The 14,088-nt window shown below is 52.8% G+C and overlaps 1 protein-coding gene across 1 annotated transcript in view; it reads right to left on the reverse strand.

Annotated features, from left to right (window-relative positions):
- RELT (RELT TNF receptor) overlaps positions 1–12,970 on the reverse strand; it is a 58,760-nt gene extending 45,790 nt beyond the window's left edge. Inside the window, exon 1 of the mRNA XM_029603142.1 lies at positions 12,896–12,970. The gene's annotated coding sequence lies outside the window, so the exon portion shown is untranslated. The remainder of the gene's footprint in view (positions 1–12,895) is intronic.
- Between the last annotated feature and the right edge of the window lie 1,118 nt (positions 12,971–14,088).

The raw sequence follows: 14,088 nt of genomic DNA on the forward strand, positions 1-14,088 counted from the left end.
TTTAAGGCATGGGAACTGCGTCGGGTGACATTTCAAACTGGGGACGCAGTCTAAACCAGCGAGCACGGGTCTGACAGGCAAACCTGGAAGGGAAAGCAGGAAACCCAGGGCAGCCAGTGGCACCGGGGTGGATCCCCGAGGCACCGTCCCAGATAGGAAGGGGCATCCCTGCTGGGCCTGACTGGGGAGGGTACGAGACTCTGGTGGCAAGAGCCACGGTGCAGAGAACGGGGGAGGGGGTGTTATATGGCCCCCCCCCCCCCCCACTGGAAAGCAGGTGGAATCCAGTGCCCGGCAGACTGGTTTACGCAGGGAACAAGGGACCGGTTCTTCCCTCTCCCAGCCGGAAGGAGCTGGGGATGCTGGGAGAAGGGGAGCGTCATTAATGCAAGGACTCGTGGCTATCTTCAGAGCGGGGGGCATGCTAGCCAGCTTATGCCCCCCTCCCAGTGTGATTATCTGACCAAGAGGTGTGGCTAGGGGGAGGGGAACGCCCGGGTTATTGTGAATCAGGGCTCGTGGTGCTGCAGGACTGACCGGAAACCTAGGAGGAAACTCAATTCAAAATTAAGAAAAAAAAAAAAAATAGTATGGCTTAGCTGTAAATCCAATTTTCACAATTGCCAGACGTTGCACCTTAGTTCTCTGCTAGGGACCGCTGGTTAAGTCTATTGCCGCTGGCGAACCCAAGCGGAGAGCATGGAGATTACTAAAAACTTAAATCAATAATCCCTGAGGCTTTTAACACAACTGCAACATTGCTCCCCGCTTTGACGGCAGGAGGGGGAAAGGGGAATTGGATTCAGACAACGACCAAGAGGACCCTGGCTTCTACGGTCTGGGGTACTGACACGCAGGCATAAGGGAGAAAGAACAGGACTGCTTCCACGGCCAAGTGCATAAGCAACGCACGTCTAGCAGCACTGATTATTCAAGAAAGCTCCTCACCCAGTAAAAAAAAAAAAAGTGTTGCTAGCTGCAACTTTCATGGGTTGCCATAAGGCCTGGGGATAACTGCATGGAGCGGCAGCCGCTGCCATGGGAAGCTTGCTGGGCAGTCTGGATGGAGCATTTGGTCTTCCTGTTACTAAATGCGCTCCTGTAAGGGGACTCCTGTGTGCGCTGCCCTTTAAAAGTAATCCTCCCGAGGGACAGGGCTGCCATTCACGTTTCACATTCCCAATGCCTGAAGCAACCCCGAGTGCAAATAAAGTCTTCCCCAGTGCAAGCAGGGAACCCACGTTTCCTGGGATCACCTATTTATCTTTTTAGATCAGGAATCCACAGGCCCATTTCTCTTCCTAGAAGAGCAGAATTGATTTTCTCTCATAAGGAGGATCAGAAAGGCCTGAGCTGGAGCATCAGGCACAAGTCAAAGATCTTGGGATATCCAGGTCGGTTTCCCCTCTGATCTCAGGAAAGTCACTTTATCCAGAAGAAACTGGGGCACACTCATTTTTATAAAGCTTTTCCCGGCATTCAGCCCAAGGTTTTTTTTTTATTTTATTTTTTGGAGGGGCCCAGGCCTGGCAGGGAAACCAGATTTCATGAACAAGATGAAATGCTACTGGGAAGCATTTCATCTCTCCCCCAGGCAAAATGAAATAGACCTATAGAAAATCTAAACGCCCCGAGACGGGAGATAAACCTGCCCACTCGCTTTCAACGCCCCTCCTTGTTCATCATCAGCTCAGGCCTCCAGGAGCCAGCACTGACTGAATGCTGCCCAGGCACCCAGAGCTCTACCATGGTCAGCAGCTGCAGGCCTGAAGCCTGGTGCTGCTCATCCCCAGGCCGGAGGGTCTGCTAAAGAAAGAGCCAGAGAGTAGTAAATAAAGTTATTTTATTTTCAAATACAGATAAGCCGCCTAAACCAAAACTGGAGGCCGCTCACAGAAACTCCATGCACAATAAAATCAAACAGTTACAAGCATCTTCATAAGCAAAAATGTACAGACCAGGAGCATCCTGCAATATCTCGCCCTCCTCATTAAACTCCCACTGAAATAGTCTTAACATTTTCCCCCAAAGGTCTTTGTACACGTAACGAGCGCAAAGCTTCCAGCAGAAAGAGTTCCAATAACGGGTCTGCCCCACAGAACATCTAACAGGACGCCTCTGCGATGACCTTAGTATCGCGTGGGAGCGTAGATGTGAGTGAACCCTCGTTAAGCGTCTTCCGGGTCAGAGCAGCGATCTGGTTTTAGTCGCCACTCTGTGGAGAGTCCCAACGCCAGCGTAAACGGAGACTTGATTTCGCAGCGTTTAAGCTCTGCTTTCTTCCCTCCCTGGACAGCCCTGTAGTCATGCACACGAAAAGCCTCGGTGTTTATCTTGGATGAAAAAGTTTAAGACGTGCACGAGCCTATTAAAACCATCGTCAGGGCAGATGACTTAACATTGCATCTTTTACGACCTCAAATTTTTGGGTCATTCTGAATTTCATTCTGTTTAAATGTTAACCTTGCCTATTCCATACTCAAAAGGTTCCCTAATGTCAAACTGAAAGATCAAGAAACAATTCCAGTAGAAAGTCAGCAAAAAAAATAAGAAAAATCAGTCAAAAATTAGCAAAGTCCGAAAGAGCAAGATAGGGCTGTGGTGAGCAAAGGTCTCAGCTCGTTTTAGCGTATCTGATATATTGCCTTCTGCCAAGAAAAGATTAATACGAGTGATAATTGGAGAAGAATCCTTTGCACGCTTCAAAAGTGAAATGTGGCGAGGATTCAGAGTTCTTATGAGCAGCTGGAAATCATCTGGATTGGGGCACAAAGGATGAGTCTGGGGCATCAGAAGGGAGCTGGCTCTGGTTCCACCCCATTGCTCTGAGAGAGAGAAGGAAGTCTCTTGCAGGTTCAGAGATGTTACTGCTTCGTTTGCTCTGAGATCGAGCCACCCCCCGGTGCCTCACTGCTCCCTACACGTTTCTTGGCTCCAGGAGGGGCTCTGGCTCTTATCTCCGACGACCTGCCCTTACCCAGAAAGCCAGTCCCTGCCAAGACCAAGCACCCCCACTCCCATCCAGTTCAGCCCTTTGTCCCACTCCCGTGCCTCACGTCTGCTTTAATGGGATCCAGCCATGCCCGACGGCTCCTCAATGCCTTCTCTATCTACCCCTTCCTCTCTAGGCCCACTGCTAAGCTACTCAGAACCAGGGCAGCCGACTTCGGCTTCCTCTCGTTACCGCACCCGCTGGAGACTTCTGCGAAGCTAAGGTCCTGACTGCTGAAGGGGGGGGGGGGGGGGGAACTGTGAGGTACAGAAGTTCCCTCCTGCACTGAATTATGTGCATTTGCCCCCACAGAATCAGATGTGGGGAGGCCCCGTGTCAGCTGGAAGCGAGGAGGAGGAGGATCAGCAGCAGTCGGCTGGCCTACGTGGCCAGAAAAAAAAACAACCCAGAGGCGGCAGCAGACCCTGAAGAGGCAGGGGAAGGTCGTAGAGCTGAGAGGGGTCTTAGTAAAGCAGATGGCAGGGGGGGGGGGGGAATTTGCTGGGGTGAGGGAATAGGAAACCAAGGAAGGGTTTAAGCCTGAAGGGAGAGTGCTGGGGAGGGTGAGAGCAATCTGGAGGGGCCAGGCCACGGGATAGGAAAATTCTGCAGCTTTCAGCAAGGCTTTCTGTATTGCATGAGGCAAGCTAGCGATTATATTTGTGTTCTGAACAAACAAAAAAAGGTAGCATTTCTGCACGGGGTGAGCTACATGGAGCGGCAGTTACTACCACAAGCAGCTTGCTGGTGAAACTGGAGGGACCATTTGGTCTTTTGTCTGCCATCGCTTACAATCGCTTTATTACCACTGCCGGAGGCAGGACGCTGGCCTGATGGACCTTGACCCAGCATAGCACTTACGTGCGAGACAAGTTACGGCATATCTGCTCCTGGCCACCCACGTAAGAAGCTGCCACCAATTTTACAGCTATCGCTCCGCTTGCCACCGTTGTGAAGTCGCGTCCTGATGCCTCGGATACACGCTGTCCTTTATATGCAGCCTGTGGTGACTGATCCGCCACTTCCAAAGCAGATTACATGCAGGTACAGCATGCGTAAGCCCACCAGGACTGGGAGATACCCATATAAATCTGTACCCGGCAGCCAAGCAATCCCCTGCCAAGAAGCCATGGCACCCGCTGCATTCCTCCCACGCCCTGTGCAGGAGGACCACGAGATCCCAGGCAGTGGGGCCCTAGGGACTCTGACCACTCTGTGGTGACTGCACTATACTACAGCATAGCTGGGGCTGGCCCTACAGTCCTCCATGGACCAGCTGTGAGCTCCCAGAGGCATCGGGAGGGGGAGGGGAGACACTGCCGGAGCAGGAATCGCTCAGTGGGGACAGCCTGAAGGAGACGCCCTCAGCGCACAGCAGAGCACCAGCCTGGCTCCTTCAGTTCTGGGCTCAACACGACCTCTTCTCCTCCTCCTCCTCCAACGGGCGAGCGCGTCCAACAATGCAAGAGCCTTCACTCTCCCCTCCCACCCCCAGTCTAGCAGTGCCAGCTTTCCAACCAAAATCTGCTGCTAGAAGCGATCCCAGAGCAAGGCATTGTGTCCCTCGCTGCCTGGTAACTATTTATACCCGCAGTACACTGAAGCCACGCTGCCGGCGTGCATCAGAGCGCTGCACCGGGGGAGACGGCATGCAGGGAAGAGACTGGGAATTCAGCAGCCACCTACAGGGTGCCTCAGGGCTGCCGCGTGCACAGAAGCATCCCCTCTGTGGCTGCTGCAGTCAAGCACTTTCAGGAAGCCAAGGAGCCAGAGAGACCCCCCCCTCGGAGGAGAAGAGGGGCCACGGAGCAGCTATCAAACCTTGCCCCCGACCGCAGCTGAATAGCTAAGAGGCCAAGAACATCCCTGTTAGAGCTGGAGACAGAATCCATCTCCCCCCAGCAAGTCCATCCTCAGGACATCTGTAGGTTTCACTCATTCCCAAAAGAGGAGGAAACGAATGAGGCAGATCCCATGGCCACGCAATCTCCTCTTAGGGCCTACAGACCTGAGAGTTTCACAGGCAGCAAACGCACGCCCCAGAGATCCCACGAGCGAGGCTCTCTGGGTTGCTGCCTTGGTGAACGTGATCTATTCTATCCCTTGAGTGAGAGGACATCCTGGGAAAGGAAGCAGGTAAACCCAACACGTCCAGGGTCCAGAGGCTGGAAGAGGAAGTGAAAGCAGGCTGACGTTACTTCCTGCCAGGGACTCACTAATAGAATATCCTGCTGTCTGACCCCCACTGCAAATCCAGAAGCCCAGGAGCAAAGCCACTCATTCAACAGAACCGAAATTCTATAAGTCTGAGTCCAGCCCCCCCATCACTGGCTCCGCCTCCTGCACTCCCCCCCCCCCCCTCAAACACCTGCCCCCTCTGTATATCCTTGGTCGTCACTCTGCACTGCAGTCCTACCATGGTCCCAAGTGACCGACGCCCAAACCAGACAGTCACTCACAAGGAAAGCCTCTTTATTAAGTATAACTCCCAGCGTTTTTCATGCAACGCGGGCACAGACCGGGAGCGGGAGCTCGGGGCGATGTCTGGTAACAGGAAGGTGGCAAAGCAACGCGACAAGGGGACAGCTAAAGCCAGAAGGACGCTGGGCTGCATAGAGAGAGGAACCACCAGTAAGAAAATGGAGGTGGCGAGGCCTCACCTGGAGTACTGCACTCAGTGCCGGCACCCGTAGCCCGAAAAGGAGAGCGAGAATACAGAGGAGGGCGACCAGAATGGTGCGGGGGTCTCTCGGAAGATCTAGGAGAAGCTGAAGGATCTGAATATGTTTACCCTGGAGGAGAAGAGGTGCAGGGGAGATAGGATACAGACCTTCAGATACCTGAGAGGTTTTAATGATGCACAATCAAACCACCTCTGTTGGAAAGAAATCAGTAGAACTAGGGGGTCACGAGGACAACTCAGAACCAACATCAGGAAATATTTCTTCACGGAGAGGGTGGTGGATGCCTGGAAGGCCCTTCCGGAGGAGGTGGAGAAGATGAAAACAGTGAAAGAATTCAAAGGGGCATGGGATAAACACTGTGGATCCCTAAAGGTTAGAGGTGGAAGTTAAGCAAAGGGTGCACGGGTAACTTGCACGGAGCGGCAGCTACTACCCATAAACAGATGGAATCAGGGTTACTAATTCTGATGCAACATCGCTCTCTGCTTTGATGGCGGGGGGGGGGGGGGGGATTTGATTCAGTCAGCCAAAACCTGGGCCCTGACTCTTACAGTCCAGGGTACGGACAGGCAGACATTGGGGGGAAAAAAGCACAGGACCAAGGGCAAAAGCAAAGCACATTCAAGCAGCAGTGTATAGAAAGGTTAGCGGGAATGTGAATATCTCCCCTGAACAGAATCATGGGGTAACTTGCACAGAGGAGCAGTTACTAATCTTAAGAGAAGGCATGGGGGTAACCTGCACGGAGTGGCAGTTCTACCCGTAACAGAATCATGGGGTAACTTGCACAGAGGAGCAGTTACTAATCTTAAGAGAAGGCATGGGGGTAACCTGCACGGAGTGGCAGTTCTACCCGTAACAGAATCATGGGGTAACTTGCACAGAGGAGCAGTTACTAATCTTAAGAGAAGGCATGGGAGTAACCTGCACGGAGTGGCAGTTCTACCCGTAACAGAATCATGGGGTAACTTGCACAGAGGAGCAGTTACTAATCTTAAGAGAAGGCATGGGAGTAACCTGCACGGAGTGGCAATTCTACCCGTAACAGAATCATGGGGTAACTTGCACAGAGGAGCAGTTACTAATCTTAAGAGAAGGCATGGGGGTAACCTGCACGGAGTGGCAATTCTACCCGTAACAGAATCATGGGGGTAACCTGCAGAGAGCAGCAGTTACTAATCTTAAGAGAAGGCATAGGAGTAACCTGCATGGAGTGGCAGTTCTACCCATAACAGAAGGCATGGGGGTAACTTGCACGGAGGAGCAGTTACTCCCATAAGCTTGCGGGGCAGACTTGCATGGAGCATGTGGTCTTTTCCTGCCATCAGTACTAAGTTACTACGTAGTAACTGCAGCCCAGAAGAGCAAGAAAACTAAGATCCGTTTCACTGCTCCTCATTCATCCATCTCTCCCTGCAAGACCGTTCAGCCCGAGCTTTACAGAGCCAAGGGGCCTGCAAGGGGGACACCGGACCCCAATTCCTACAGATGCCGGCAGCAGCAACTGTAAAGGGCAATTGTTTCACCCAACTAATTTTCCAGATATCAAAAAAAAACCGCAAATATAAAAAACAATCCAACACGTTACCATACGCACAACATAACCTGAATACCAAGACCACATTAAAAAACAGATTAACACTAAAAACGAAGAGCTCGTCATTAATAACCTGACGACAAACCCCGGCCTGCACCAGCTTCCGAAGTCTCAGCTCCCACCCTGCCAGAAACGAGAGAGCAGGTGTTAGCAGGGAGAGCCTCGCCACACCCTTAAGCACCAGCCGGGGCTGGCAAAACCAGACGGATTGGGAAGAGAGTAATTAAGACTGAAGCGATGGCCTCGGAAGTGATGGTTAAAGCCAATTGTCCTCCGAACGCGTCTAGACATTGGAGTAAGCATTGAGAAAGGCAGTAAACAGCGCAGATTACAGCCTGCGGGCCCCGGGGAGATGCCGCAAGCTCCTGCTCTCCCCACCGCAGGGCGGGATGTTACCTGCGGCCGGCTCCCTGCCAGGACGAAGGCAGCCCAGGCGCTCACCACCCTCTTCCGAGGGTCCAACACCACCGGCTTGCAGCCTCTTCCAATGCATCCTGTCTGAAGAAGGGACCCGTGCACGGCCAACACCATCCTCTGCATTCATATCATCCCCAGGGCCGCCGCGCACAGCACGGAGATTGAACGAACGTCCAGCTTGTTTGAAAGAAATTTACAAGCCAGGCTTCCTCGTCTGTCAAAAGATGAAATTAAATATAGCAAGGTTTGTGTATCAGGAGAAACAACTCCCTTACAGCCAGGGAAAGGCAAGTCCTGAACCCCATCTCCCACAAATCCACACCCCCCTGAAAAGATTGGAGCAAATGTATAATATTTTACAGATCAACCAACAGAGACCCCACAGGGACTGCACTGGCTCCAGGTAGGCAGGCCACGCTAGCCATGCCCAGTGCCCCATTCGTCTCATGAGGTGCTGCCCCTACCCCCAGGTCTCTCTGCGAGTGCTGGACAGGATTTGATGCAGACACAGGGACACACACTGCTTCTGAAGGCACCTTTAGGCTTGCAGCATCAAAATGTCTGATGCAATGCTACAGGTGTGCAGCACTCGACACTTTCGAAAGAGTTGCAACGAATGGGACACGTTTTCAAACGTGTGAAACGAATGGGACACGTTTTCAAAGCTGACAGAATTCGTGTGGCAGTGCTACCGAATCTTAGCCATAAAAAAAAAAAGCCATTGGGGCCCCCATCTCCCTATGCACATCTGCAAGGTATGAAGGCTCTGCCGACGCTGGACTGTGCGTCACCAGCAGGGAGACGTTGCTAGCCAACAGCCTGGGTTTTCAGTCCACTGACTGCAAACAGTCCGGCCTCCATCAGGAAGAGGAGCCCCTCAAAACACACATGAACAGCAGATGTCATGGAGATGTAACCTGGGCGTTTCTCCCCCTTATCTTTAGGTCGCAGCTGGACCTAGCAGCAGCCCAAGATGGGGGAATGTGTGCGTCTACGTGCAAGGAGCCTGTCTGTGTTGTGCCAGAATCTGCACCTTTGCCTGCTAATTACAGGACCGGCCTTCTGCTCTCAATTACTATGCAGCCTGCCAGGTAGGCCACCCATCCACCACCCGGGTGAAGTTTTTGTGAATGGCACACCTGGGCGTCTGTGGCTAGGGATGTCAGCAGATCAAGGCATGCTGTGAAAGCAGACAGACAAAATCCCAGGGGCAGTTCAGAGCTTCTGCACAGCTGACGTCCAGGAGAGAGCACCCCAGGACAAGTGTCATTACATTCAACCCTTTCCTCCAAGGGCTGAAATATCCAGGAGCGAGCTCCCCCTCCCCCACCCCACGGGATAATGCTGCAATGCAGCACACACTGATCCAGCCCGGCTTTCCACATTGCCATCTGCAGGAAAAGCAGCAGCAGGCCTAGACTGGCATCTCAGGATGTCATGCAGTTACAGTTTCAGCACGGCACCGAATTCAAATTCCACCACCCCCCACCCCCCAAAACCAACAGGGCCTCAAACTGACGAGCTTCACTGTTTTTCTCTTTCCAAACTAACCCTGCTGGGGATTTCTGTACCAGAGGCGGGCGAGCAGCAGGGTGCATGAAGCAGGCACTACCAGGACGCAAACTTTGCTGGGGGGAAAAAAAAAAATTAACGGAGCATCCTTTCCATCTTCAGCGAGCCCAATAAAGACCAGAGAGACCGCTGCGGCCCCTTAGATTAACTCATGCCATCGCTAGCCGCGTCCTTGCGCTGTATGGAGACTGCCCGATGGACAGAGCATTTGGAGGAAGTGACCTGGAAGGATGGACAGACAGGTTCCCTGAAGCAGGAAGTCATAAGCTTCCAGAACGCGCACCGTGGTGAAAGGTCGGTCCCCTTTTATTGGGAGCAGCGATCTCTCCAGTCCAGATTGGCGTTTTAAATGGACACTTAAAAGTTTTCTAAGTTTCACTAATATAAAATTTAAAAATTTTTAAAAAAAAAACAGCTTTGCCTGTAGAAAATCCAAACGATTGGTAAGCTTGGTGGGCAGAGTGGGGATTATAAAGGTCCAGGCGGAAAGAATGATTTGCTGTTACACTCGCAGCAAAATCTTATGCCGGTTTGATATGAGGGTCCCGCTGAAGCACAAACATTTTATTGGTGCAGAGTTTAGAAGGATTCGTTTATATTTAGCATCTATTTTTTCCCTTGGATTTCTCTTTATTACACTCCCGGGTTTATCGCTTTGGAGCCCTCTAAAACCACCTTCTAGAACAGGTTTGCATTTAGCAGCCCAGAGGCCAAATCATTTATCACATTTGGGGGGGTTTTTTTGGGTGATGATTAAAGCGTGGCCTGAAGTCAATGTGAGCGAGAAAATAAAAATATATCCAGCACAGTGCACACTACCGTACAATCTCGGGGGAGGATGGCAGCTAGAGAGCAAAAAGAAAGTCAAGATATTTCTGATTTGAGGCCTCCCCTCGCTCTTCTGTACAACCCCAGCTCCTGACTACATCTGCACCTCCCCATAATCACAAGAGCCGAGCCACAGACGAGGGCCGCGAGCTCGGCTACAGCCTGGATCCTTCCGCCGTCAGCGCAAGAGAAAGTTAGAAAACCCGTGAGCTTTGCCAGCAGCACGAGGGGGCAGGCTGCCCTGGTGAAAGCTAGCGGGCAAGCTTGCTCGCCTGACCTCTAAATCCACAGGCGCCCAACTCTGTCCTGAAGGGCCGCGTGCAGCATCTCCTAGGAGGAACGCTCGCCGGACGAGTTTACAGCTCTGAAAAGTGGACCCTGTGGGTGGCCTTCGAGGACGGAGTCTCGCAGCGCAGCTCTAATCCGCCGTCGCTCTAAGCCGGTAACCAGAGCCGCGTCGGCTCGGCTTCCCGGTCACGCCGGCAGAGTCCCTTCCCCAGCCAGCCTGGGCGCCACGCCAGTGGAAACCAAGCGGCACTTATTACCTTTCAGTCTCAATTTCTCTCTTCGCTTGCAGGACGAATGTAGTATTAATCCGACTGCTCCCTACTGCAACAAGTCAAGTAATCACGACCACAGGCCAAGGGCTGGCAAAGCAGGCACTGCAATCCCATCTCTCAGGTCAGCAGCGGACTGCGGCAGCGCCCATGAGGAACCTTCCTCCGGCATCCTGCCCGCATAGCCCAGGAGCAGTCCCTGCGCAGCCTCAAGCTTCCCATAAACTTTTCCTGGACCCATTTAGCAGAACCCGTGCTGCGTCGGGTCTTCCCGATTTGTTCGGGTACCGACAAGTCACCAAACCCGATTTACCCAAGGATCTCTGCTGGTCTATGCCTGTACCAGTTTAAAAGGGACCGACAGCCCATCCATCGCTGGCTGGAGGATGCAGTCTCACAGACACCCCCCTCCCCCTATGTTCCTCCTCAGCCCCTCCCGCACCACTAAAATATACATGTTACCTCCAAAATACCAGTTAGACTGAAAATAAACCTCATTTCATGTTCAAACTTCTAGGGGTTACCCGATGGGGAAAATCATCCTGCCAGAGAAACTGTGAAGGTGTTACATGGCAGGATACCATGACATTTTTGCAGTGCTGTACAACGATAGACACTGTCCCTTCCCCAAAGAGCTGACAGGCAGAGCCAATATGATACAGTGAGACCTGCTTTAGGTCACAAGGGGTACAGAGTAGTAGAAGCGGGATTTAAACTCTGGATTCCCTAGGCCACCCCTCTCCTCTGCTAGCAATCCAGCACAAGCAATCGACACAGAGCTAGAGACGCGGGTGCAAGTCTACCAAGGCAGTAATCACTGCTCCGAGCCAGTCCTGAGCAGCTGACAGACTAAGCTCTTTGGGGCTGTGACAGCATAAACCATGTAAGCTTATCTTACGCTTCCCTGTACCAAAATTAACTTGTAAAACTATAGTGAGAAACTATATGCATGATTATCTAAATTCTGTAAAAGCAACCCCAAAAACTATTTTATTTATAGCTTAATAAAATCATGGCTGCCAGAGTCCTGAAACAGCTCTGGACAGACTTCTCCCTGTGGAAGATAACCCTACTCCGCTGATGTAGAACCCACCCTGGCTGGGCAGCTGCAAGCCTGCATCCCAAAGCCAACAAGTCTCACCTCCAGCAAAGAATAGGAGTCCAGAGTGAGGCGCGAAACCTCCCCTCAACCCCTGATCTGATCACCTCGGGCAAGTTACAGCCTTCCCTGTGCCTCCAGGTCCCAGGGGAAAACCAGGGGCCGGGTTCAATCTGGCTTCCATGGTGATTAAATCAAAGGATAGTATTGAAGAGGTGGAGATTCAGACCCAACTGACCAGGGATCAAATTCCAGAAGCCATCGGATGCTTCCTTTCTAATCCTGAGAAAAAGAGCTCAGCCACCGTGAGACCTAACGAACATCTATCCTCATGCTTCTGGCACAACAGGGCAGATCCAAAGCCTGACAGATATAGATGCGAGATTTCACCCATACTGGAGCCCAGGGAGGTCAGAAGATCAGCTGCCATTATTAGGATGTTATCCTTTTCTAGAAGCTGCCTTCTGGAACCACAGACACCCCCCCCCCCAGGTTCCAGACAGAGAACTCGGGGAGAAAGCTGGCCACATCTGGAGAGCTGGGGGGGGGGGGTGTGTGAAATCACATCAGGACAGCAACCGCCCCGGAGAGGCTTGCGGGTGCCCAGCTGCGTATCCGCAGATTTTGCTGGTCAGCTAGCAGGTCTGCTGACCGTGGCCGGAGCTTGGAAAGGGGCCAGTGATGTACATCAGAAGCACATGCTCCCGAGGGTTGGAGTCAGCATGGGAACTTGAATGCCCGCCTACCCAGGAGAACAAGAGAGGGCAACAAAACCCGACCCGGATAGGGAGCGGTAGTCAAGCTTCTAGGGCTGACAGCTGGGATTTATCCTTAAGGGCCGGGGGGGGGGGAGGTCAGGGATCACCGGGCAGCCGGATGGGGCTATTTACTGTTAACACTGGCGCGCGGAGCGGCAACTCGAGAGAGCCAACCCCCCCTCATCGGACATCTCAGCCCATCTGACCCACCCCCGTCCTAGTCCCCTGCCAGCGATGCCACCCGCTGGGCAGGGGTCAGGGACGGCAGCCCCGGACAGCGAGAAGCCGGCTCGCTTCAAGAGCTACCCCCCATAAACCGCTCCGCACCGGGAGCCAGAACGAAGCGGCTCAGCGCCTCTCCCCGGGGAAGGGGGGGGGGGAGACGGCTTACCTGTCCCGGCGCCGCGATCGCCTGCAGCCGCAGAAGGACCGAAGGACAAAACAATACCACGCGGGGCCGCCGCCGGCTTTATGAATGAGCCGCGGCCACCACGTCACGTTCCCTTTCACTGCCCCCTTTGTGACGTCACAGACGGCAGGGCGGTCTCTTGTCGGAGAGAAGGTTTCGGGCGCGGAGGACTTTCTTCTGGGCGTGGCCTCTCCTTTCCCACCCGCGTCCCTGGCCCCAGAGCTCTTCCTGCGGGGCGGATGCTTTCTGTAAGTGAAAAAAAACCATCCCCCAAAACAGTGCAGGCAGCCTGATCGGCTTCCTGATGCTGCGAATGGCTAATAAGCAGGAACTTGCAAAAAGTAAACACTACATTTCCTCCGCAAGAAACAGTTTGAACATCCTCCAGTAGCAAACATATAGAATTAATAGACTACCTTGGCTTCCCTCTTAGTCCACAGAAAGAAAAGGTTAACAGGTATTAAATAGGGGCAACAAAAAGGGAAGCTTGCATTTATTTGTTAAGCTTTTTATTTCTGTGCATTGTAAACCGTGGCGATGTTCCCCCGATATGGAGACACAGAATGGTTTTTGCCTTTTTACAAAGAAACATGGGCCGGCAGGAAAAAAGATCATCCGGTCCCTCAGATGGCGGGCAGAGGACATTGCGGGGTCAATTCTCAGATCTTTGCCCCAGTGGAGGCGGTGGCACGGGCCCCGCACCTGGGACAAGCTGGTGCGGTACGGCTGCGCGGGGACCGAGGCGCGGTAAGGCTGCGGCGTGGACCCGGGATCAACTTCCAGGTCAGATCTTCCGTGCCCACTCCCCAGCCGGGACTAGGACAGCCGCGCTTGCAGCCTTCTCAGCCCCTGTTAGGGAGGGAGGGAAGGTGGGAAGGTGGGTCGTCGTCCCGCCCCCCCCCGATTTAGGGCTCATGATTACAGAGGTTGGGCTGCAATAACCGGGCTAAGAGAATGTGCTGTCTCCCCGAACTGGTACAGTTGGAGACTGCAAAAAATACTTTTTAAAAAATAAATATTGACTATATTTCATGTCATATGAAATAAGGAGAAAAGCCTTCCAGGGTAATTGCAAATGAAGATTCATGGCAGTGTAGCCCCACCGAGTCCAGTTCCAATTTCAGCCGGGCTTCCCAGAGCCTGTCGGGTTGTCGGGCTCTTTACAATGAATGTGC

The sequence above is a fragment of the Rhinatrema bivittatum genome, chromosome 5 (genome assembly GCF_901001135.1).
Source record: "Rhinatrema bivittatum chromosome 5, aRhiBiv1.1, whole genome shotgun sequence".
NCBI classification, from domain to species: Eukaryota; Metazoa; Chordata; class Amphibia; order Gymnophiona; family Rhinatrematidae; genus Rhinatrema; species Rhinatrema bivittatum.